The sequence below is a fragment of the Lemur catta genome, chromosome 1 (genome assembly GCF_020740605.2).
Source record: "Lemur catta isolate mLemCat1 chromosome 1, mLemCat1.pri, whole genome shotgun sequence".
Taxonomy (NCBI): domain Eukaryota; kingdom Metazoa; phylum Chordata; class Mammalia; order Primates; family Lemuridae; genus Lemur; species Lemur catta.
Genome location: NC_059128.1, coordinates 7681902 through 7708243, shown reverse-complemented (window position 1 = coordinate 7708243; position 26342 = coordinate 7681902).

Here is a 26342-nt window from a genome sequence, read left to right as displayed (position 1 = left end):
AAGGACTACACTTATTTATCCTCTTCAGTCGAGTGCTGCTTTCTCTCGTTCCCCCTTGATTTTCATGGCATGGGGCCCACCTTAGCTGTCTACCTCGGAAGCCCGTCAGGAGAGTGGGGAGCAGGGAGTCCCCCCAACACTGTGCTTGGACTTCCTTGGTCCAACACTCCGAAGGCATGTCTTAGTTCAAAAGGAGCCGTGAGCAAAGCCCGATATTACCACAAATAATTTGGTTTCTGAAAGTCGAAAATGAACCAGATGGCTTTTAAGGAAAACAGGACACACATCAGATTCCAATTATATTAAAATGATGACCCAATTTAGGAAAACACAAAGTGTAATAAAAAAATGTTTAAATAAACAAAATCTGCATATTTATGGAACTATAATATTCGCCGGGCTCCTCACTTTGGATAATGAATTTCTAAACTAGACTGATTGCATTCCAAACTTGCCACTGAATCCGGGCTTGGAGAAGTCTGCGGTACTGTTTGGAATTGCAGACTATCTGGAGAAAAAAAAAAAAAATATTTAGCATGTGTGTCGGCAGCCAATTTAGGAAAAGGAAAGGTCAGCTCTATACAAATGTGATATATCCGATTCTAATGCAACCAGGAATAGTCATCGCTCACCCTGCTTTGTTGGCTGAACATTGTGACACCTCTCCCTGGCAGCGGTAGCTGTCACCCGCAAACCTCCACCGCCACTGGCAGGCCCGGTGCTGGGCTGGGTTGGCAGAGAGAGCCTCGGATTTATCTATTTATTTTTCCAGATAAATTAAAAACTCAGGGGGCACTTAAAATAAATTAGCAACTGCTCCTGACGGTGTCTTTCTTGTGGTGTCACACATTCAGAATTTTGGCAAGGACTAAGTTGCCTGCCTCCCCATCTTTTCCCACCAAGCACAAACTGCTAACGGAACAGTGTGCTCGTGTGAACAGGCACGTCGCTGGAGCAGTTATTAATTCAGGAAAGGGTGAGCCAGGGAGGGTCCGGGTTCACCGAAATGCCTGCAGGGTTATGCAGTCTCTGGGGCATCTATGCGAGACTTCACGAGGCCAGGGAAGAAGGCCAGTTTGCTCTTAATTGTACTGAAAGGCTGAAATAGTTTTTGAATGGAATTTAATTCACCTAGCCCAGGGAGCACATTTCCTTTAATTTCATGCATAACATTTTTAGAGAATTATTTTTCCAGATAGGGTGATGTATATCTTACCTCCTTCCCTGTAGTGTATACATTTATTTAATCGGCAATTATTTACTGAGCCTCTCCTGTGCCCGGCATATAGGTCACGGCAGCAACCAAAGGTAAAAATTCTGGTCTTCATGGGGCGGCAGTCCTGTCACATGTCACCATGTGCAGTGTATTATGATGTCAGTGGTCGCCATGCACCATCGACAGAAACTAAAATCACCACCCAAGAACCAAAACGGCAAAGAAAGGCCTGTTTTCGACAGTGTTGGGTAAAATTGACAAAGGGGGGACGTCCAGTTTACCAGTCTGGGGGCCAAAATGCTAACTTCTCTGACAGGGAACTCTCTCTCCAACAGCCAAGCCAGCACCTCGGCCTGTCTGCTCCTTCACGTGCACAATAGGTACCCAAACGCTGAGCAGTACCCCTTTTCTGTTCTTTCAATTAAATAGCTGCTCCGAGACTTTCCTTCTTGTATCTCTTAAGTAAAAAGAAATGTTTCTTTTTTGGTCTATGAAGAAAAAAAAAAATAGTTACTAAATCTGGATAACATTAAATGAGAAAAGGTTTTCACTCCCCTTTCACGATGTGATATTCATTTATATCAATCTCTGCCTCCCAATAACATTTTCCATACTCATCACCCATGTGAACAAAGAATTACAAAGATATAAATTTGACTCTAAAACGTCTTTTAAATGCACTGTATTACAGAACACTCATTCTATTATTATATTCCAGAATCATTCCTTTTAGGTGAGTAGCTTTTATTGAAAGGGCCTTTTTTAAAAAAAATTTAATTAATTTACTGTCAGAAAAGTCCTTCATTACGGGAACCTGTGTAATTTCCTACCTGGGTATCCATATGTAATATAAATCAGGAGCTCCTTAGTTTTAGGCAATTTTGTTGGAAGCATCTAATTTTACTACAACATAGCATCCTCCAAAAGATTATTTTAAAAGTGCTTATTCCTCATAGTTTTTTCCTTTACTTTTAAATTCTGAGGGTTTTTTTTTTTTTTTTTGGAGTTGTGGCAGGGTTGGGGGGAGGTATTAATTGTCTCTTTGCCAGAGTTTAAGTGCAACATTTTTCATTAGAATTTAACAAATGTTCATCTTAAAATAGACTGACAGTGGGTCAAACTGCTTCAGCTTCTCCTCTGTTAACCTAAATGCATTAGAGTTGAGGCTTTTTATTCTCAGATCAATGTTGCTTCTTATTCTTGGACTTAATTTAGTATAAGACTAATATGACCATCTTTCCATTTATTTCTCTCTCTCTCTTTCTCTTTGGCTTTAATAAAATTAGAATTAATTCAATATAATGTAATCTCTAGATTTTTTTTCAAGAATAAAATGCCAAATACAATAATATGCCTTGATTTTTTTTTTGCAGTGGTAAACTATTGTGCAAAATAATTATATAAATACACAAGAACATCTGGTCTTTTAAACTGTAGTCACTGCTGAATTTAAACATTGAACACATTTGACAAAATTAAAGGAGTTTATTCTTTGTTTTTCCTGGGCTTTAAATAGTAAGCCACAAATAGTACTTAGAATTATCGTTTCTAGTTCATTTTGAATATTATGCAGAAAAACTTACTCTGCATTCCTTAAGACTTTTATATACCTGGGGTCTATGACACTTGGGCTCAAGTTTAGAAGGCATCACCGTACTTTATTAAAACAATGACCCAACTCCAATTAAAGCTGGGGGGGGGAGCTTTACTAAATGCTTTTCTCCCATTTTACCCACAACAATTCCTAAATGCCACTAGACAATTAGAGTAATTTTGATATCTTTTGTAGAGTAAAGTAATTAAAATTATTACTGCCACTTTTGTAATAAACTCGTGTGACTTTATAAGTCTGTCCCTGCTCTCTTTCATGATGGAGACATCATACAATCTGTAATTGTGCTATTAAGGAAAAGAGAGCTAATCTCTTTGCATTTGAAGTAAGCCTTCATCATCAGCCCAACAAAGCCAGACAGATCAAAAAAGAACCAGAGAGAGCATTTAAGGAAATTAGTACAAGTGTCAGTTAAAAGGTAAAAATTAATGCACTTATTATTGAAATATGGTTCAAACCTACGTTCTTTTCATTTCTTTGATATTTCGAAGGCATAAAACATTCAATTAACTTCCCATTGTGTTTGGGGGAGAAAAGGCAGAGGATTGTCAGTGAAGTGTTAGGGGTGTAGGTGGTGCTTGGTGAAAAATAGAATAGGATGAGCGGGAGAGTCACCCAGGGCCACATGGCCCGGGCCCTGGAGACTGAGCTGCTTCAGCCCTTCACAGCCCACCTGCTTTACGGTTTCAAACGGGCTTCTGACTCTGCCACCTCATTTATTCTGGAGACTTAAAAATTAGCCTGCACAATTCTTTACTTAAAAATCATAGACAATGGATGATTATGGGTGCTTTGAGGCTTTGTAAGTAGAGTCATTCCTCATTTTCCAATCAGTATGATTATGATGATAAAAACACATAAAAGAAAGACTGGAAAGTGAAGTGACTATTTGGATTATGTGTGAACTTTTACCTTTTGACTGTATTTTTTTTCCATTTTCTATTATGATCATCTGTTATGTTATTATGATTTTAACTAGAAAAATAAGATAAGGTTGATTTGGGATAAAAAGCAGCATGGGGTGGAGAGGGGAGGATATCTATGGGCTTTTGGGGTCAGACCAATTAGTGTATGACGGGTAACTCAACTGCTAAATGCTGTGTGACCTCAAACAAGTAGCTTAACATCTCTGAGTTAATATTCCTTTCTTTATATGGCAGAGAAATATGGCTTGTTAAATGGCTAAGTAAGAAAATGCATCACCCTAAATGGACATAGCAGACACTCAACAAATATTCATTTTTTCATCCTGACACTATCTCTTCCTTCATCACCCTATTATATGTGAAAGACAAGTTATTTAATATGATTTGATATTGATGAGTAGGATCAGTATTTGGTGTATCTCTTTCATGCTAAGTTTATATTAACTTTCAATCATTAGCATCGCTTTTCAGGGCCAACTGTTTTATTTTGCTTTGAAATTCTGCAAGTTTATTCATTAGGGTAGATTTGTAAGGCTACTTCTCAGAACATCAGAACTCCTAGCTGAACAATCATTATTTGACAATCACAATTCAAGAATTTTTTAAATTGTATAATGAATCAATCTTCCTAAATTGTATGCATGTCAAATTGTGATCAACTTGCTGTGAAAATGTTCAGCAAGAGAAGGCCTAATGTTTAAAGCGAAAATTACTGGGATCACACACACTAATTTGCCTCTATCATTAATGAAACATTGTTTTATTGCCCTGAGAAAAAGACTCTGGCACATATTACAAAACAAATTTTAAAAGAGAAATGCTCTTGAAATGATTTCCTACCAGAGCACACTGGAAGCAATAGCTTTGCATGCATAAATCCTAGTGCCTTGCATGACACATTGTAGGCACCTTGTAAATGTTTTAAATGAAAAGATATAGGTCTGTTTTCTAAAATGTGACTTGTAGTCAGTGTGTGGCTAATTATTTTTTGGTGAAGGATTGGTTCTAACCTAAGCAGATCATTCTTGGGTTCATGAAGTCTACCATGAAAGCAGGACACAGCGCCCTTTTGTTAGCGGGAACAATTTGGTGGTCAGAAAAGGCAAATTTTGTGAGTCAAGCTCCCTTTCTACCCCAAAACAATGTTTGTAAAGTTCAGAAATCCATCCCAAGTAAAAAGCTTTTGCATATTTGTGCTACTTGCTAGCTTTCTAGCCAACTCTGCCCTGGCACTTAAGGAAAATAACTCAGTTATAAAATCCCAAATCACTGATGTTGTGATTATTATTCTTATTAATATGCATATGATAGAAGTTAGTGCCAAAATGACAGATTTACGCTTTTGCAAAGGTAATGAATCAAAGTAAGAAGGTAAAAGCCGCTATTACCCTAAAACCTAAAAGTGATAGACTACTCAGGTTTTTTCCCCCTCTGTGCAGATGGCTGATAATGCTGTTTTTCACGGAAACACAGTAGGATTGTAACCAGGAATACAACACTAGCCACTGAGAGAAGGCTTGCACTCTTGTCTTGTGGAACTCTTCTAATTTAAGCTCCGATCTGAAAGGTGCAGAGACGGGGCGCAGTGGTGGAGGTGGGGAGGGTGTGCCAGGGAGTGGGGAGACGTAGGGGCAGAACTCAGTTTTGAGAACGACTGGACCCTAATCCACGGACAGCGAGAGTTACGAAGGGACCCTAAAAATAAAATCCTCAGTCCAAATGTAGACCCTGCCTTTTTGGCATCTAGAATCTAAAAGAAATTCAGAGAGAACCAAAGAAAGGAAGACAATGGATATGCGAAGAAAACCCAAAGACAGGCCCAGGACAAACAATGAACATACGAATCTCTCCAACGTCGGGTGCTCTCTGGTTTGGCGAGTCCTCTGCCATCTGCTACTTCTCTGGGTCCTGAATCCAATCCGGAGAGGTTGGTGTGATGGACGATTTTAGATTTCCAATTTAGCGTTGAGGGGCCTGAGGCTAAGGGGCGAGAGGTGATGTGTCCTTGCCCAAGCCCATGATGCCTACAAGGTCACAGCCAGTGGCAAGGAGGAGCTGTGCTGTTTCAGGAACTGGCATTTGACTCCCTGGGAGCCAGAGAGGCATTTTTTGAATCCTCATTAGGGTTCCCAGTAGAGTCAGTAAACTCTGGCATTAGTGCCCTGAAGAGGTTCTTTATGGTCTGAAAGAGAAAGTTCAGTTTCCCCCAGAACCTCATCCTGCCCTCCCTGCCAGGCGGGACCAATAGAAGCATTTTATTACATAAAAGCTTAGACTTTCAGAGGTGGAAGGAACCTTGGAGATTTCCAGTTCACAAGGCCCAGGATAGTAACTTGAGACAAAACTGGGATCAACTCCCCAAATCCCACAGAAGCGCCATACATTAATACAGCAACAAAAAAGTGTAATATGTTTTATAATCTGTAGTGCTTAGTAGACTTTTGCAGCCTGCAAAAGCGTTTTTTCTGCATACACTCTCAAATTTGACCCACAAAGGCTCAGATTGAGATCAACCTAGACTCAAACCTAAGGCTTTTGCCTTTCACTAGCTCTGTGACTTGGGTAAGAAACTTGACCTCTGTGTGCCTCAGTTTCCTTTTCTGTAAGCTGAAGTTCTACCTCACAGGGTAATGGTGAGAATTACATGTAAGTGTGTAGAGACGGAGCCGGCACCAAATAAACATCCAATAAACGCTAGCCATCATGTGCATTTTGGTCATCACCGTTGCTGAGAACACAGGCAGGGCAGGTTTTAAATGTCCCCACTGCCACAGGTGAGGAAAGTGAAGGTAAGCATCCTACTCAAAGTGACTCTGAATGTAAGACGCTGGGTTAGATGTATGTTTCTTAGTGTCTAGTTCGAAGATGTTCCACTTGCTTCATTAAAACACGTGCTGACATTCAAAGTGTTGGCCGGTCGGTCCAAATAGTCTTGGGGTGGAAGAAAGTCATGGACATCAACAATACTAGTATCAGGCTGCTTGGGCATTTCATTTTTACTCAGTCTCTGTCTGTTAATGGGGAATTAGAAATATTTCTTATTCCCTTTAAGTATTCAGGGCTGTGCATGTGTCAAAGGTCAAAAGGCCCAAGTCAAAGGGTCATCTACAAATTTATAGCCAGTACGGAAATGCAAAAGCTACACAAAAACCACCACTTGGAATCAGTCTGTAATTCGTGCTGCAGGATAGGACGGTGAACACAGGAGAGCTGCAGAAGATGTACAGTCACCGTGGGCCAGAAAGAACCAGGAGTTGTAAAGTCCGGAAGGCAAACAGACCCAGTGCTGTATGATGAGCAGAGCAGGCGGATTTATGTGGGTGCTGCTCTTGTCCTAGGACAGAGAGATGCGGATCCTTCAACTCCCTAGCAAGGAAATCAGAGCACACGCGCCCCCTTTCAATTCCTGCACGAGGGCACTTGTGGCATCAGAGGCCAAGGAGCCTTGGGAGTCTGGATTTTTTCCTGCTAGGCTACTCATGATTCTAAATCCAAGCAAAATCAAACTCTCCTCCACCCTTCCAGTTTCTGCTTGTGCTCAGCAAAATGTGCCAACACTGAGCTTTGACTTAAGGCCAGAACTCATGGGTTCGAGTTCTGGCTTCTACACCTGCCTGCTGTGTGATCCTGGCCAACTCAATGTCTCTGGTCTGGATTCTTTCTGTCAAACAGAAGGGCAGGACAGAATGATATGTGTCACCTGCCAGGCATGGAGCAGGCGCTCAGGCAGTGAGTCTTCTGTACACAGATGGTTCAAGGCCAGCCGGGAGTGCGTAGCTATTTGCCCTTTGACAGTGTTCAGAGGTGTTCATAATTGGAATGGTGCGCTTGCTAGAGTATCCCTGTCCTCACGGCCTTCCATGTTTCTTTACCTCCGCCACTGAGGTGTCAGGCCTTCGCACACACTAGGAGCTGTTGGCTGGATGTTTGTCCCTGTCTAGAAAAACACCTGCCTGGGGACAAGTCAAGGCACCCAACTTTTGTGCTCAATGTTTGTTTTCTTCTTAGGAGCCACACAGACCAAGCTTTGGCATCTGAATACCCCTCTGACTGGCTATGGGACTTGGTGCCTACTCCTCACCATGCTGTGTGCCTCAGTTTCCCTATCAGCCAGAGGGGGGAACACCACCTAGTCTTCTAGCTTTGGGACCATGAGTGATTGATTAATGGGCCCGGGGCTCCTTGTAATCTACAGTGTCTGGCCTAGGGAAGGTACTTAACGAATGCTATTAACTGTTCTGATCACTAGCAATTATGTTTAAAAGCAGGCTGAGAAGGGCAAACTCTCCTTCCTAGCTACCAAGCATGCAGTAAGGGGCTGTGCAGTGAATGAGCAGAAAAGTGAAGGCAGAGACCAACTCCAGTTATGATACTTTCCCCCCAACGTCTCTTTCTCACAGAGCATTCAAACTGCTAAACTCGTGGAGAAAGCGCGGGGCACTGCCCAAGTGGAGGTGTTTATGTTTCTTACACTTCCAATTTACGACAAACAATAGCGGGCCTTCTTTTCTCTGTTTGCCATTGAGCCTGTGAGGGGGGCAAGGTAGATCCCATTATCACCAACCCCACCCCGTCTATAATATGTCCATTTCCACGGCTATGGCTTTTCTGTGTCTATATTAGTCTCTTTTCTCTTTCTACAGTTTATCCAGACTTCCAAAACTCTAGCTTTTCCCGTAGCTATGTTCACACCCATGTGTACACCTGTGTCTACACTTGTGTCTCTGTCCACACCTGTTCCTATCCCTATGTCGTTACCCTTCTCCATGCCACACCCAAACACACATCCACACGGGAAACCAAGTCAGGCTCAGCAACTAGACCGACCAACGTCACCCAGCCAGGAACAGAGAGCTCGGGAGGCTGCGAGTCTTTTGACTCCAAATTCTGCTCTCTTTACCTCTTCTCCCATGCCACCCCCCAAGTAAACAGAATTTTTAAAAAGAAAAAGAAAAAAGAAAAAGAAACAAAAAAGGGAAGGAGGGAAGAAAGAAAAGAAGGTAAGGAAGGAAGGAAGGGAAGGAAGAAGGGAAGGAAGGAAGGAAGGAAGGAAGGAAGGAAGGAAGGAAGGAAGGAGCGAGCAAGTCTTGTAATTTCTTTATCTTCTATTCACGAAACCAATGTATGGCCAAGGCCTCTGTTGTCTCCATTTCCATTAACTTAATGTTATTTTGGTGTGGGGTGGGTGGGAAAATGGTCTTCAAAATGTCTAGTCACTGAACAGTTATGTGTCATCTTCCATAGTTCATCATCCATCTCTTATTACTTAAAATTCTTAGAAGGGTTTTGAAATATTAGAGATTATTAAAATTAGGAAACCCAAAGGGCTGTTTTTTTTGGGGGGGGAGGTCAGATAGCTATCATATTGTTAGCAATCACCTTCATGATATTATTCTAGGAAAGTTACTGTATTAATGCACGTTTAAACCAGATATGTTTAGGAGACACTTCCCATTACGTTTCTTTTATCTTTCTTTTCTTCTCTAATTTTTTTCACTTATAGATTTTATAACAGGACTTGGAGAAATAGTATACTTGGACTGCCAGCATGATTAAAATTCGTGTCATTTTTGCATCTGTTTTGAGAGGCAGACAGCAAATTCCTAATTTTAAAACAAATTATCAAATATTTCAAGAAGTCAGATTGAAGCCTGCCTTTATTCTCTTAAAACTTTAAGGATTAAATTGCTCTGAATGATCCATTTGGCAGAATTTTTTTTTAATGAATTTATCTGATGTGAACCCAGCCTCTTTCTTCTTTCTAAAAGCTTACATCTCTGCTCAGCGTTACAACAATAATTTTTAAGGTCAGGTTTTCAAGCCCTCCTAAGCACTTTTTTATCCAAAAGCGAAATTTATAGGAAGAAGACAGCATACATATTTTGTTTTGAAATTGAGTAATAACGTTCTGAAGAATATATCTGAAAGCAGCTTCTGGGCTAGAGGTTTGGAAAACATCAGCTGTTTCCCCTTGTGTGGGGTTTTGCTTATGCCCTTCTTTTAAAGCTATTTTTGGTCTCCTGAATTTAGTACAGGTTGCTTAAAAAATCAAAAGCAAATATAAAATTTACCTGGAATCTTCTTTAGGACTCAAGTTAAGCCATATTATAATTTTGTCTTCTGTCGCTGCTTTTAACTGTGTGAGTGATTAATGCTGTCTCGTATTTTTGGTTTCCGAAGTGGCAAAGGAATGCCTCTCTCACACGATTCCCTTACTCTTTCTTTATTTCTTTGTCACTCCCTTGTCTTTGCAGAATTACTCAACTCAGACTGTCACACAGAGGGAAAACTGTGAACCTTTAGGTATTATTATATTTTGAAGCAAAAAGTTTACTTTTACAAAGTCCATTTTCCCCCTTGGAAAGAAATATCAGAGTGAGAAAAATCAGAGTGAGTCCTACATTATCTAAGAAGCAGCTCTCCCTGGTTTTTGTTCCATTTTTTGAAAACTCGAATTTCTTTGCCTGGGGTTCTAATTTATTTTGCGATTCACACAGTGCACTGTAAACATAATGTAAAGTTTTCAAAGCTTAATTAACAGCTACAGGATAACAGCAGGCCAAGTTTTTAGAAGCATTTAAGTTTGGCTCCAAGAAAAGGAGGCTTCCATACAGGAAGCTGTGAACTTGTACCTCCTAAAACAATAAAACTCTTTGAATCCAGGACTGTGGCTTTGGTTTGGATGCCAGGACCGGCACACCCCTATCAGTCCAAGATGCCTCTCAGTGATGGAGTTCTCCTTGGAGCAAAAGCAACAACAATGAAAACAAAGCAAAACGACAAGGACAAAACCCCAAAACAAACAAAAACAAAAAACCCCAAGAAACAACCAACCAAAGAAAAATGAAATCAAAGCTTTAGATGACCTAATGTTCGGAAAATCCACTGTTAAATTCCACAGGTGGAGGTGGGGTTCCACTATCCAGGCAGGACTACAACAAACTGAAACACTAACCCAAGGGTAATGGGGGGCAGGGTGCAGGGTGTGTGAGTGGGGGGCGGCGAATTTCTCAGCTCTGCAGCAGGCGCAGAAGAGGTGCAGTGTTATCTGCAGTGCCCTACTCCTGCCATTTCTTAGCAAGAGTGCTTGGTGCAGTCACTTTTGTGGGCTCAGTTTTTTCACCTGTAAAATGGGACTGAGGGTAAGAATCTCTCTCACAAACAGGGCGCTGTGCTGTTTGTGCTGCTAATGGTTATATAACTATCTGGAGAGCTGGGTCACTCTGGCTTAGTCATGACCTCAACTATCTCGGTTTATCCATTTTGTGAATGATGGGGTTGAATTCTGGGCTCTGATGTTTTTCCCAGGGTGCATGGAGGAAGCCAGGAAGGCCAATTGCTCCGGCTTCATACTCACCCAAGGTGTCCACTTCGACTTTCAGTCATCTCTCCAAATGGGCATACGCCATCCTGCTCATCCCTTGGCACATTGTGCCACAGTATGGGGCCATCTGCCTGAAATGCACCAGGTATATTTACTTATTCCTAACCTTTGAATTATCTTGTCAGCTGCACAATTTTATTTCATCACACTATTCCGTTGGAAGGCTATTTTATTATTTGATTTACCTGTATGGCGTTCAGTCATTTGGAAAAAAAAATAAAATAAAAGCAAGAGCCTCAAAACAAATCCAAGCTCTTAAAGTTGTATAAATCTATTTGTAAATCAACGTGGGATTGTTATGTCATTCCAGTAACCCAGTGCGCTGGCATTCTAAACAAAATGCTCCCAGACGGCTGGAGAGCCACAGTCCTGGGCTGCGCCTGAAAGAAACCGAAACCGATGCAAGAACAGGGGCGCCCCCAGCTTGGAGGGTTGGGGAAGCCACCTGTTGCTGTTGATCTCGACAACCGCCTGCCCCTGCAACCCGGAACGGGGGGAGGGGACTGGAAGCCGCACGATTGCCCCTCTCCTGGGGAGGAGGGCCAGCAAGGCAGGCGCGGTGAAAAGGGCCCGGTGACCACTCTGGGTCGGATTTTTCATCTCACTTGGTGGCTGTGAAGAACTGAAGTACAAAAATAACAACAACAATAATTTTAAAAGCCAAAAGAGGCCAGGGCGAGCGAGTCAGAGGAGAGAGGGCGCTCACCGGGGTCGCCCCTGCAGCGTCTGGGTCGCCTCGCCAGGGCAGGGGTGGTGTGTCCTCCCCAAGCATGAAAAACGCCTCATCCCGGCGGCGCCTCCCAGAGCCTGTCTCCGTGTCCCCGGGTCCCTTTCTGAGGCTCTGTCCCACGGGCAGCCAGAGCCATGACCCCTGGAGAGTCCCGGTCCCCTGGACAGGAGGGAATTCAGCCCCCAGCCCGGGTTTGCAACGCGGACACGTGCCCAGGCGCCCTGCGGGTTAGGGGTTGTCGGTGACAGGGAGCTGCTACCCCACACCGCTGGGGACAGCCGCCCGGGCAGCGCCGCTGCGCACTTTCCGAAACCCGTCCAGATTGGATTAATTTGCCCAACTGCGTCTATTTTTCTCTCTCCAAAGAGCACCCTTATTTGACAAAATTCGGTTTTCTTTGCCATGGCAGATCCCTTTCTCCAGACCCGCCTCGCAGAGGGTGGGACGGGGGGGGGCGCAGGTCTGCCCTGGGGCCCCAGGTCGCTCCCCGGACTTCAGGCCCACCCGCCTGGCCGAGGCGCTGCAGCGTCCCAAGGGAACTCGTGGCTTTTTTTTGTTTTTTTTGGCTTCCGAGCGAGGTAATTTTTCTTCTCTCCTGTGTTTAGCCGAATTCAATATATTTTTCTCGCACTTGTCGAGCGTTTCCTTTATGAAATCTGCTCTTCTGCCTTGCGCGCCCCTAATCTCCCCCGAATCTCGAATCTCGGCGCAGGCGAGAGCTCGCCGTGGGGGACGCGGTTGGGGACCGGAGGTCTGGGCGCTGCAGGGACGCGCGTGGCCGCGGGGAGACGACCGGGGAGCCGGGTCTCGGATCTGCCGGTGCCACGGCCTCTGCATATCTCCGGGGCGATCGGCTGTCTCGGCTTCCGCCTCCCCACCCGCTCTGCGCTGGGGCGGAGTTCATTTCGGGGTGAAGGGAATTGAGGTCTCCCTGCTAGTCTAGATCCGGGCGCGGGTGGGGACGGGGGCGAGCTCTTGCCCTGAGCTTACCTTGCCCCTGCAAACACAGCTTGAAGAGAAAAGTCAGTGTCCTGGGTCCCCAATACACTCCTCCACCACGCCTAGATGTGGTTTTTGTTTGTTTGTTTGTTTTTGGTTTTTTGTATATGTATATATCTCCACAGCCTGCAGGCATCACAGGGCCCCTCTCTGTGTTGAGTTCCAGAGCTCTGCCCTGGCCTTTTGCGATTCCAGGACCCTGCACCTCCCCTATTTAGCAGTTCCTGCCACTTGCCCACAAGACCCGGCAGCACAGCAGAGCAGAAAAATGACCCTGGGATCCTTGCAGAAAGCAGAGTGGAAAGACTTTGAGGGAATCTCCTCCTCTCCTCCTTCCTAGGCTCTCTCCAAAGCTCCTTCCCTGCCCCTGCTGTAGCTGGGAGCTCACTCTCTCCCTGGGGCTAAAAATCCTGAACTGATATTCTCCTACGGCAGTGTGACGTTTTAGGCAAATTCCTTAACTTTTCTTGTCTCAATTTTTTAAACAAAATTGAAACAACCCCCACAACAATAATACCCATCTTGAATGCACACAGTACCGGTAATACTCATGGCTGTGGGTCATTTCGATGTTGTGAGGTGGTCCTGTGTTTGTAAGCACTTTGACAAACTCCACGTCGCCTAATTTTGAAGATAGGTGCATAGCAAACGTGGAAGGATGAAGGAGTCTCACTGATGAGCCTAAAGCAGATTAAAAATGAAAAGCTGAAACCGCTGTTGCCTGGCAGAGGGGATGTTCACAGTGGACTCTGTTCCTGAAAGAGTTTTAACCGTGTTCTGTTCTTTGCAGAAGCCACTTTCTGCAAGAAGGGCAGAGGCCTCAGGAGCTTTACTGAGCCCTTCAGTGGAGTGAGGATGTCTCTGTGCCTCAGTTCCCCAAGACCTTCCAAAGATGCCCGGGCCTGCACGTGGGGCCTCTTGGGTACAGTGGCACCCAGCCCATGCTCAGTACAAGCAGGCACATTTTACTGTTTTAAGGAAGACCAAGCTTGTCCCAGCCTCACCACCTGCTATTTTCCTTTATTAGTTTAGTTTAATTTTGAGGTTGGTGGGGGAAGCCTATGGCGTTCATCACCGGAAGCACTTTTATTAGAATTGAAATCTTCCAAGCTTGCATTTACTACTTTTAAACTCTTTGGACGGTAATGAATATGGATGGATGGTGGTTTCCTATGAATATGGAGGAGCGGGTGGGGGTGCGTGGTGGATGGATTACTATTTAACATTAACCGCTGGCAACCTTTCTTCCTCTCTGACTTCCCTGTAATATTATCCCGAGCAGGGTCAGCACCGGTTGCCTTTTTGCAAAATACGATTAGTCACTTCTTGCCACGTGTGCTCGCCCCAGACCTTATTTGCCATCCTATATAATTATTAGAAGAATCTTCTAATGTTATTTGAAATTCTAAGTTGACACTTATGTCAAAGTGCCATGACACAGCATTGTGCTTAATTTCTCTTTTGTTAGCCTCATTTGGGCTCCTGAGGGATTATACTCAAAGGAAGCTTCCACCCGGTTCACTTTCTTATTACCACAGTTACCTGTTAGAGCTATTAATTACAGCTTTGAGGATTTGTTCCGAAAAGGAAGGTACCAAACTGTGCGGTTCACGCTCTCCTTTGCAGATACAAGTGAAGGCGTGTCTAGGTGGCTTTGCCACAGCTTGAAACCATAGGTCATGGGTTTTCAGCCTCTCTTTTTGCACTTGCTGTTCCCTCTACCTGGAATGTCCTTCCCTCCTCTTCATCTGCGTGGTGGTGAACTCCTGCTGATTCCTGTAAGACTGAGCTCACGTCTTCCTCTTTGCAACCTTCCCAGCTGCACAGGAGTTGGCCCTTTCCTCGTGTGTACCCTTTGTACCTGTCTCTGTCCTAGAATCTATTGCTTCTGCTGCATCTCTGTATTTATGTTGTTGTTAACTAGGGTCATCTATTGTGGACTCTTCACTCCGACTTCCTGGATTCATGTTTTGACACCCCCCCCCCACTTAAACCTCACTTGTACAATGGGGTAATAATATTACCTGATTAAATAAGATATTTTACTCAAACCACATCATTTGCAGCGGGCACTCAGTAAATATTCAGTATGATTACAACATTGCCTTTCTTATGAGCTGTGAGCTTCTCAAGAGCAGGGAGAGCGCCCTTGGCATTCCTATTTCCTTGGCACATAGTGGGTGCTGATCCCGATACTGGCCATAATTTGTGCTCAGTTAATGTTTTCAGGAAGAGTGAGAGAGGCAGAGTTTGTTAGTGGGGATATCAAATGCCAAAAATCACAATCCATTGTCCAGCATTAGCGCAGCGCTTCGTGCGAGGCGTCATGCTGGGTTCTGCAGTGGATGGAAAAGGGAGTTAAGCACTTCCATCGCATTTACCCTATAACTGGGCTGACAAACAAACATGGAGGCCGCCGTATACAATGATGCAAGGGAGAAATAACTATGCTGCAAGATGGTGGGCTGGTCCCGTTTCTAACCCACCCTACTCCTTCCCACCTGACTTTTCCACTGCAGTGCAGAATTCACCATGCCTAGAGGCTAATGAAGCTAACGAAGTCTAAGCTGTTAAGCCACTCACTTGCACAGGACCTTTTCCATCTGTTCACAGGTCCTGTGTTTTTAAATTCATTTTCTTAAGGAGCCCCCCTAAACTACTTGAAGCTTCAAGCCCCATAACGCCTAGATCTGCCCCATTGTGCTGCTTAAACATATTTAATGACTTCCCACTATCTTGAACGGTGAGCACCTCCCGTGAGCCATCCAGTGTATGTACCCGGCAAAGGACCTACTGTGAGCCACCCAGCGTATGGGTTTGTACCCAGTCAAGTCCAGACTTTCAGTGTGGGGTGCAGCGCCCTCCATCATCTGACCAAATCCCACCTGCGGCCCCGTTTGTCACTGGAGCCCAGCTGGGCCTCTTGCTCTTCCCTGCGTGCACTGCTTTGTCTCCACGCCTTCAGACCTTCCTCTCTGCCTAGGATGCCTCTCCTGCACCTTGTCTGCCTGTCAAATGGTTTTAAGCACCCATCCTCAAAGGCCTCTTTTAAGTGCCCCTTTTGCCCTAAACCTCCCACCCCCCAAACTCATGGTGCCCGCCCTGTGTTCCCTGGTACTCGGCTCAGCCTTCTTGGACGGCCTTGTTGCTGTGGAATTTTCCTTCGTTGCTGGTGATCTGTCTTCCCCGTGAGGCTGTGTGGGCTTTGCCAGCCGGGCTGTGTCATTCGCATCCACACCCAAGAACTCTTAGCCTGATGTCTGCTTACAGGGTCGGTAGCCTCTTTGTTTGGGGAAACAAAGGAGGGAGGGAGGGACGGAAGGAGAGGAAGTGAAGAGGGAGGGAGGAAGAGAGGGAGGCGTCCTCACCTTTTGTAAAATGTGCGTTATTAATAGAGATAATAGATTTTATAGTTTCAGAGGAGGAAAAGATTATTTGGGCTGGACGGAGAAGGCCCCTAAGTTCAACTTTGAAGGCTAAGGAGGTAACTGGGATTAAAAATGACCGATAGAATTGAGGAAGTCACTGTTTTATATTTACAAAACAACATCTGCATGTTTTTAGGTTTTGTGCCCACCTTGATTTAAGGAGTGAGTGTTAAAAAAATAAGATGGAAATCGTTGTTGTTCATAAGCAATATACAAGTATTTACTTTTTAAGCAACTACTTTCAGAAACAATGGCCCTTTGTTTTCAAAAATCACATATTGCTAATATCAAATAGCATTTTGAAAGGAGTCTTCAATAACACGTGAAAAATTAAAGTATTGCTAAGGACTGGAAACTGGAAAATAATTCTTTTATATTCTTTATGAGCCACATTATGCCACGACCGTTTGAGAAGATAGCATGTAAGTTAAATTTTCTTTGATACTGGCATGTGACATGGCAAAAATCAAATGCATTGTTTTTTGACAAGGGTTGAGGACTAGAATTTAGGAAAACACTTAGCATGGGAGGTGGCTGAATTAATACTATTGAAATTGTGGTTATAAAGATTGATAAGGAAGGTTCATTCACTAAAAGCTATAATGGCAGATGTAATAATGACGGCATTCATCATCCTTCAAAGGCATTTATTAAGCGCCCACAGGTACTTGGCAGTCTCTGGCGTGCTGCACAAAGTTAGACAGACGCAGTCCCTATTCATCGAAGAGCTCACCATTGTGTGCCTCCTTTGTTGGGAGTACAACTTTTCTACTTGTCACTGGTGCTTGAAAGACACTCCTTGTCATTATTTATGCTGTCTGGGTTTCTGATATTCAAGGGGGAGATCTTTCTTTGTCGTTTCTTTTAATTATGCTATGTAAAGTGGCATTTATCCTCTGGAGACGTTGTCTCCTCTGGGTAGGCTGGCAGGTGGATGACCTTAGGATTCGCAACATCTGCGGGAAGCTGGGTGGCTCCCAGTGAAGCGCCATCTTTGCTACTCCTGGAAGCACCACGGTGCTTTGCCTGCCCCTCTGTTGCGCCCCTTATTCCCTGTGTTCTGTCTCCCCACCCCACCCCGGACTAGACCATGAGCAAGCTGAGGGCAGGACCGACCCCTCACTGCCCACTGCCACCGTCAGAGATCGGCGGTCTATTGACCTGACAGATGAGACAACAGAACAATCTACAAAGCAATAGAAGGTCAGTGGCAGATCTTATCAAATGTTTGTTAAATTCAACTCCTGGTCACACCAATATAAAAATTGTATGTTTGTAAAATGTACAACGCTGCAAACTCCAATAATTAAAAGTTGACTCCAGGCAGATTTCATTGTGGGAGGGGGATTCTCCTTAACCCTTCTTCTGTGAAAGCTGGTGTCAGTCGGCATGCAGTGCAGCCGTGACCTGTGACCAGGAACTCTGAGTCATAGTTAGTGGCAGAAAAAAATGCATCCTTTTCATGATTTTTTTAAAATACCACAGTTGGGGGGTTGGCGCTTATACTGAGCCTTCAACTTCATGTAGTACCCTGGACTTTCCTAGAAGATTGATATACAAAAGAAATCAACTTACAGACCATTTTTGTAGTTTTTTGAAACTGTTGTTGATGACATTGCTCACATTTTCCCCAAATGTCCCTCCTGGGAAGAGCTGAGTCATACATGTCCCCAGATGTTTTCAAGATAACATTTGTTCTTCCAGATTAACTTGTAGGCCTGTTAGTGGGACAATGAGAATTAGTAATACAGCAGGTCTCTTTTATCACCTTGGCCAGTAGGAAGCTCAGAAATATTACATGTACTGTCACTGTTACAGGGAGCTTCCTGGCATTTTGATTTTTCCTAAAAGCAGAATCTTCATACACTTTCTTTTAATTATTTTTCAAATCCTTTAGAAAGTTGTATATACATTATGTATAATATATGTACTAGTTTTGAAAGATTTATATATACTAATTATATATAATATATAGTCACATATGTACATATCTACCTACACGTTCATATACATTCATGCATACACACATACATATACACATATGCATGCATATATTCAAAACCATTCATAAACTTATTCAACATTATGGAGCATCTGCTCGTTTCCAGGGAGTATTTGGTGCAATGAGGACTCTGACCACAAACAAAGTGGCTTCCTTCTTTTAGGCATCTCTCCTTTTGGGGGAGCTGACTGCAGCGATGATTACGTGGTGCACTAAGAGGTTTTTAACAGGAGCGGGGAAGGCATCTTGGAGCTACTGTTTCTTCAACTCTGCCGTCTCCCTCATCTTCCACAGCTCTCCTCTCACCCACCTCTCTCCTAGCGGCTTCACTGCTTCCCCGTCCAGGGCCATCCTTGTTAACTCATAGCTCAGTTGCTCCAATAGCTTCCCAGCTGGCATCCCTCCATCAGTTCTTTTATCCTTGTCTGTCTGTTTTTCCTAAAACTTGGCCTTTATCTCTTAGGGTTCCTACTGTGGACCCCATCATGATTGTAATCGTAGTAGCTAATCACACGGAGTGCTTACTCTGAGCTTGTTGCTTGCATGTGCTGTCTCATTGAAGCCTTGCAAAGTCCATGGGGTCACCACTGTTGTCATTGCCGTGTCACGAGCGAGAGAACCGACGCTCAGAAGACTGAAACCACTTGCCTTCGGAGGCCAGGCTGGCTGCTCCGGGGCATGAACCCCGAGCTTGCAGTCTCACAGTTCTCCAGAACTTCTGACCTGCTGCTGCTGCCAGAAGGCTTTGTGGCTTTCTAGCCTCCAGTACTCCACCCTGACTCTGAGTTCATTCTTGTGCTTCTGCTGTATTTTCTGCAAAGGAAATGGTCTCGCCGGTCTGCTCTGTTTAATGAACAGATCTCAGTGCTAGTGGGAGGGGCGCAAAGCTGCCGACAGGGCTGCATTAGTGGAGATCCACTGTGCAGCCCAGGCCGGCGATGGCCAGACTTCACCTGGAACTCTGCATTTCCATTCTGGGCACCAGGTGTCTCAAGGGGAGAAGGGTGCTGGGGTGGACCATGTGAGCTGATCCCCCTGAGGAGGGGACTCAGGCATTCAGCAAGAGACTGGGGGCTCCCGAGGCTGCCTCATGGCCTGAGAACATGATTCCTCTGTGCAGACCAGGGTCCAGCCCACAGGCATGCTCGCCCCTCCCTGGATTCCTGCAGCCCTGGCAGCTGGGTTCCCCTGGTTCAATGCCTATTGGCTGCAAGCAACAGAAACCAACTCAAGCTGGTCTGAGCATCGCTGTGGCACCCTTGCAACCTGGAAGGTTTCATTTGCCCATTAAGGTTGTAATTTTCTTAAACAAACACAAAGGCAGGCACTTACACCATCTCCTCTCTACAGTCTCAGGCATCGTGTTGAGCACAGAGGAGATGTTTGGTAAATTCACTGGCACCATTCTAGGTGCTTGGAATCCACTAGTGAATAAAACAAGCTCTGCTTTCATTAACTTTATGTTCTTCAAGGAGGAAGAGACAATAAACGACAAATATAATACAAATGGAATTGTGTAGTGTGTTAGGAAGGAGGACGTCAGGGCAGGGGAAGCGGGTAGAGAATGCGGGGCCACAGGGTGGGGGCTGGGAAGGGATAGACTGGTACTTACTGAGGAGGGAACAAAGCCATAAGGGCTATGGGCAGGAGACAAGTGGGTGTCTCCGAGAGGAACATTCTAGAAGGAACAGCCAGAGCAAAGACTCTGAGTGAGGAGGAGTGTGTCTGGTGTGTTTGAGGAACACCAGAAGGTTGGTGTGGCCCGAGCCTGACATTTAATTTTTCTTTGAGCATGGAAGGAGGAAGGAGAATTCCTTTTTCCGTGAGCACTTGTGCTCCATGTTGGTTTGTCTCGAAGTTTTGAGAGGCCAGTCTGGCTTAGTCTGTTCTGGCTGCCGTACCAGAATACCTTAGGCTGGGTAATTATAAACAACAGAAATGTGTTGCCTACAATTCTGGAGGCTGGAAGATGAAGGTGCTGGCAGATCCAGTGTCTGGTGAGGGCTTGTTCTTTGCTTCAAAGACAGAGGCTTCTTCAAGTGTCCTCCCATGGGGGAAGGGGCCAAGGGCTAACAAACTCCCTCAGGCCCCTTTTACTGGGACACTAGTCCCATTCATGAGAGCAGAACCCCGATGACCTAATCACCTCCCAACGGCCACACCTCTTAATGCAGTCGGCTCTCCCTGTCTGTGGGTTCCGCGTTGGTAGATGCAAACAACCTCGAATGGAAAATGTTCAAAAAAAATTTCATCTTTACTAAACGTGGAAAGATTTTTTTCTTGTCATCATTCCCTAAACAATACAGTATAACAACTATTTACATGGCATTTACATTGTATTAGGTATTATAAGTAATCTGGAGATGATTCACCGTGTGCAGGAGGATAAGTGTAGGTTATATGCAAATACTATGCCATTTGATATCCGGGACTCGAGCATCGTGGATTTTGGTACCCGTGGGGGGCCCTGGAGCTAATCCCTCATGGATTTTGAGGGACAAATATATTACCACATCGGGGATTACGTTTCAACATATGAATTTTGGGGGGATGCGCACATTCAGACCAGAGCACAGTCCTAAAGCAAACGTGGCATTTTTAACTTGAACGGTTCTATTTTTTGAAGAGGGCAGCCCACCAAGGTTCTGGTTGTGCGTGTGTGTGTGTGTGTGTGTGTGTGTGTGTGTGTGTGTGTGTTGTGAGGGATGCTTTTTTTCTGAAAAAGCCTAGCTCGGGGAGCTGTTCCTGTTTGTAGATAAATTTCAGAAACATTGCCTTCCAGATGCTGTGTCTCCACAGCACATTTTGGATGCCTGACATTTAAAATCCTGGAAACTAAACCTCCAGTGTCTTGTATCTCTTTGGAAATGATGAATTTCAAATGAACTCAAGTTAATGCAGTGCTTGTGAAGGGCGCCAGACAAACCGTGTTCAACACTGTAGACTCCCGGCAAAACGGGTCCAGCAGGGCCGCGCTCGGCAGATGGCTCTGCCCGCCCCGCCTCGCGGTGGACCCAGACATCGCTCCTTAGCGTGAGAAGGTAATTTCTGTTTGCTTCCACCCCCCTCTCGCCTGGGGGTGACCGTGTTATTCCAGCAAATTGTCTCACCTCATGTGAGTTAATAATTGGATAACTAATCAAATTTCTATTTTAATTGGGATGCTTAGTGTCAGGTAGATGCAGCCAGGGGCACTTAGAAGATGCGATCTGGACCTATAACTCAGGACTAATTTTTTTTTTTTTTTTGAGACAGAGTCTTGCTTTGTTGCCCGGGCTAGAGTGAGTGCCGTGGCGTCAGCCTAGCTCACAGCAACCTCAAACTCCCGGACTTAAGCAATCCTTCTGCCTCAGCCTCCAGAGTAGCTGGGACTACAGGCATGCGCCACCATGCCCGGCTAATTTTTTTCTATATATATTTTAGTTGGCCAGATAGTTTCTTTCTATTTTTAGTAGAGACAGGGTCTCGCTCTTGCTGGTCTCGAACTCCTGACCTCGAGCGATCCACCCGCCTCGGCCTCCCAGAGTGCTAGGATTACAGGCGTGAGCCACCGCGCCCGGCCCTTTGAGTCCCTATTTGGCCACGTAAACATGGCCCCGTGAGCAAACGTTAGCTGCAGACCTCTCTTTCTCAGCCTCGGCGCTGTGGACAACGTGGGCTGAATCAGCGTTTGCCTGGGGGACTGCCCTGTGCGTGGCAGGGTGTTCAGTCACATCCCCAGCCTTTTCCACTAGATGCCAGTAGCACCTTCTCTAGGAGTGACAACCAAGTGTTTTCAGGCATAGCCAAACGTCCCCTGGGTCACAAAATCATCATAGAACAGCAGATGCCAATATCTAGGTGACCACAACCAGCTCCTATATTTACAAGGTCGCTTCACAACCATAGTGCTTTGGATGTAACAACCCCACGGGTGGGCCAGGGATGATGCTTTAGAACAATGAAGACAGCAACATACACCACTTCCTTTCTTCTGATAATAGAAGTAATATGTGTTCATTTTAGACAACTTGGAACAAAACAAAACGACAAAATTAAACTAAAATTTATCTGGGTTCTCACCAGCCATCACCAAAATGCTATTAATATATCCAGTCTTTTTCATGCGTACATCTGTGTACCGATAGGTACACTTTTGTTATGAAAATAAGATCATGCTTTTTGTGCCATGTCCTGATCTATTTCCTTCTCCGTGTGCATCCTAAACATTTCATGCTATTAAATATTCCTACCCGGGATCCTCAGAGCTGCATGGTGCTTGTCGTGGAGGTGGGCTATAATTTACTAGTCAGTCTCCTGTTATTGACATTCAGGTTGTTTCCAGTTTTTCTCTGTAAACAATGCGTTGATTATCCCTTTGTCACATTTAGAAACCCTGAAGTGGACTGGGAAATGGAATGCTGGATTTTGGCCAGGGGTGAGGGGGTGAGTGGGAGGGATGAGCTGAGGAAGACGGCAGATGTCCAAGCTTTAGTCCCGTGGGAGGACGGAGAGGGCTGCATGGAGCGAGGTGGGAAGGAGGAGAGATGTGAGTCCCGTGGCTGGCCTCCTCACTCTGCCAGTCAGCCTTCGGGCCCTTGGAGATGTTCAGTGGGCAAGTAGAAACAAGGGTCCAAGCCTGAGAGAGCCACCTGTAGTGCTCTTCCTAGAGGTGAGATTGACACCTGTAGTGCAGCAGTGTCCGACAGAAGCATATTGAAAGCCAAGTGTGTAGCCACAGTAAAATAAATAAATAAACAAACGGGTAAAATTAATTTTAACAACATATTTTATTTAACCCAATATGTCCAGACTACTATTTCAATGCACGGCACTAGCCACATTCCAAGTGCTAAACAGCCGTATGTAGCTTGTGGCTATTATATTGGACAGGGTAGCTTTTTTTTTCTTCCCCTTACCCCAACGGAGAAGAAGTCTCACTCTGTTGCCCAGACTAGAGTGCCGTGGCGTCAGCCTAGCTCACAGCAACCTCAGACTCCTGGGTTCAGGCAATCCTCCTTCCTCAGTCTCCTGAGTTGCTGGGACTACAGGCATGCCCCACCACGCCCAGCTAATTTTTTCTAGTTTTAGTTGCCCAGCTAATTTTTTTTTTTTTTTCTATTTTCAGTAGAGATGGGGTATCGCTCTTGCTCAGGCTGGTCTCGAACTCCTGAGCTCAAGCGATCCTCCGGCATCGGCCTCCCAGAATGCTAGGATTACAGGCATGAGCCACCGTGCCCAGCCAGACAGGGTAGCTCTGGGGCACCTTGGCAATGTTCACTTCATCACCTAGAAGAAGCTATTTGGTAATGTTTGGAGACATTTGATTGTCACAACTGGAAAAAATGCTGTTGGCATCCAGTAGGTAAAAGCCAGGGATGTGACCAAGCACCCTAAAATGCAGAGGGAAGTCCCCCAAGCAAAGAGTGATCCAGCTCAGATGTCCCTAGTGCTGAGGCTGAGGGACAATGTTCTATAGCTCACCATGTGTCAGACGTGTGTGAAGAGCTCTGTAAGGATTATCTCATGGAATCCTCAGAGCAGCTCCATGCAATAAGTATTGTAAGCATTTACATATTACTAATGAGTTAACTGAGGTCTGGAGAAGTTAGGTGCATTTGTCCAGGGTCATGGAGCTAGAGCCCCAACTCAGGCCATCGGACTCAGGAACAGAGATGGATAGTGGCTACACAACAGTCAGCTTTGGCACTGACCCCAGTAGCCAAAGTAACCTAAAACATTTGCTTACATTCAATATCTGATCCTCCAGTTGTTGGTGGTAAACATAGCACTACTGTGTTTCTATTTTATCTTTTTGAATTTCTTTTTATTTTGTCATTGGCGTGGTCAAGTAGAGGAACATCCAATCCCAGGTGCTATGTATTGGCTCTATAGTCTTGAGCAAGTCAGTTAAGCACCCTAAACTCTAGGCATTTCCATCTGTGAAATGGGCACAAATAACATGTCCCTCACAGGATGAATGTGGGGACTGGGTGTGTTAGTGTGTTTGAAGGCCCTTAACACCTATTTGCTGGCTGTCGTGTCAGCACATCCTTGTTTTCAACTGTCTGTCATCAGCAAAAGAAAGGAGTGGATGACGGACGTCATAGGGCCGAAGAATGTGTGCACCTTGTCCTCGTAAAGCTTACGGTCACAGTGAGTGACATGCCGATCAACGGAATTATGTTTCTTGAAAATTCCAGAGAAGAGTAATTGCCGGAACTCTCCTGTGAGCCTGGTGCTTTGCAATATTTTGGGAGCTGGATGATTTCTGAGGCAGAATAATGCTGAAGAGAGGTGGCTTCCAAAATAGCACATTTAAAAAAAAAAAAAAAAGTCTGAACAAGGGTATTTGCAGTATGGAATTGGAATGTTAATTGAAATCGGACTCTGCCAACAGGAGCTTTGGAAAGAGCCCAATCAGGATTAGACTAATTAAGACATCTTTAAAATTGAACAGGTTGGACTGTCTTAAGAATTGAACCAAATGAAAACTATATGCTAAGGAATGTGACTCTGGGGGTTTGAAAAAACAAAACAAATAAACATGAAAATAATTATGGTAAAGTCAAAGGAAGGAAGAAGAGATGCTAGTGCTGTGGACTTGAGCAAGTCGTAGGAAAACACCTTGTTGGAAACTAAATATCTTACATGTGGCTGATGCTGGCAGATTGGTTTAGTGCTGGGCAGATATTTCATTGGAACCAGTTTGGAAATAAGCCCACTGGTGTTCTTTTACAAACCATCTCAGATGGTTTTTAGGGAACACCTTCCACATGCTCTAACCACTACTCAAAAGGCCAAAATAGTTAAACAGAGGCCATTTGAATTTTTAATGTAAAGTATCGTGTAATTTTTAAAATGTTTTTAAAATGTTTTAATATGTCTCCTCTCTAGCTTCACTTCCTTTGTTTCCTACTGAGCCAATCAAAAAGTCTTTATTTTAATGTGTTGCTAAATAAGGTGGTAGTTCTACAAAAAGCACAGATAAGATGCCTAATTTTTAACATTGTGCTAAGTACTGAGCTAACCTGACAGCCTATATTTAGCATAATGATTTATTTGCTCTTCCGGAAAGCTAACAATTTACCGTAAAATTTTGGATACAAAAGGTGAGGTTATACCGACTACATAGTATAATCAATAGTGTTACTCAGTACATCGGAAGATTCAGTCCTACCGAAAAATATTTTGACAAGACCTAAAACAGTTAAAACTTAATCGTATTTGCTCATTATTGGAAACAGTGGTATGTGTGCCGACTGCATCACAATAAATATTTCTGTGATTAGGAAACTTGTTATAGTCCAACAGCAAGTTTGCTCAAGCCTTAAATTATTTTTCATAATCTGTAAATAATGTTGACATTACTTTGGCATTACAATAAATATTAAGGCTATTTGGAAGTGAATTTGCTAGTTTAGATGCCTGCCTAACAAAACAAACTTATTTATATTATTGGCACATAGGATAGGGAAATATCACAGTCTTCTGCGTTTGGCAAACCAGGCTGACATATTTCACATCATCATTACATTTGTTTTGGGGTTCAAAAGTCATATAATTAATATACTAATAAACTATTTTGTAGAGCTGTTTTTCAGAAGCACATTACCAAATGCTTTTTAAATAACATAATAACTGAAGGCTTATTCACAATAAGTAGCAATTGATAATAAAACAGTCAGCCGAATGGTTTAACTGTTTTTATTAACAACAAGTAACGCAGCCTTGGAACATGGGGAGGAATAGACAAGGGAGAAAATTGAAGTTTTCAGAGTAATTTTTACAGGCAAATGGATTGTGATGTGTGGGGGAAGATAGGAAAAATGACGTCTAGATGCCGGTGGTTACAGAGAGGGGATTTTATACTTGCTGCAGTGCTATTTTTCTGAACTAAATAAGAAGAGGAAGGGAAGCAGTCGTAGAGAAGGGAACAAAAAGATCCTCTTAGAAACGCAGTTTTTAGTGTGAAAGGAACTGCCCCTGTGTTCTGTTACACACCTGAAGCTTAGCACAGGGTCTACCCTTCCTTGGGCAAAACCATGCGGGTTATGACAGCGGAG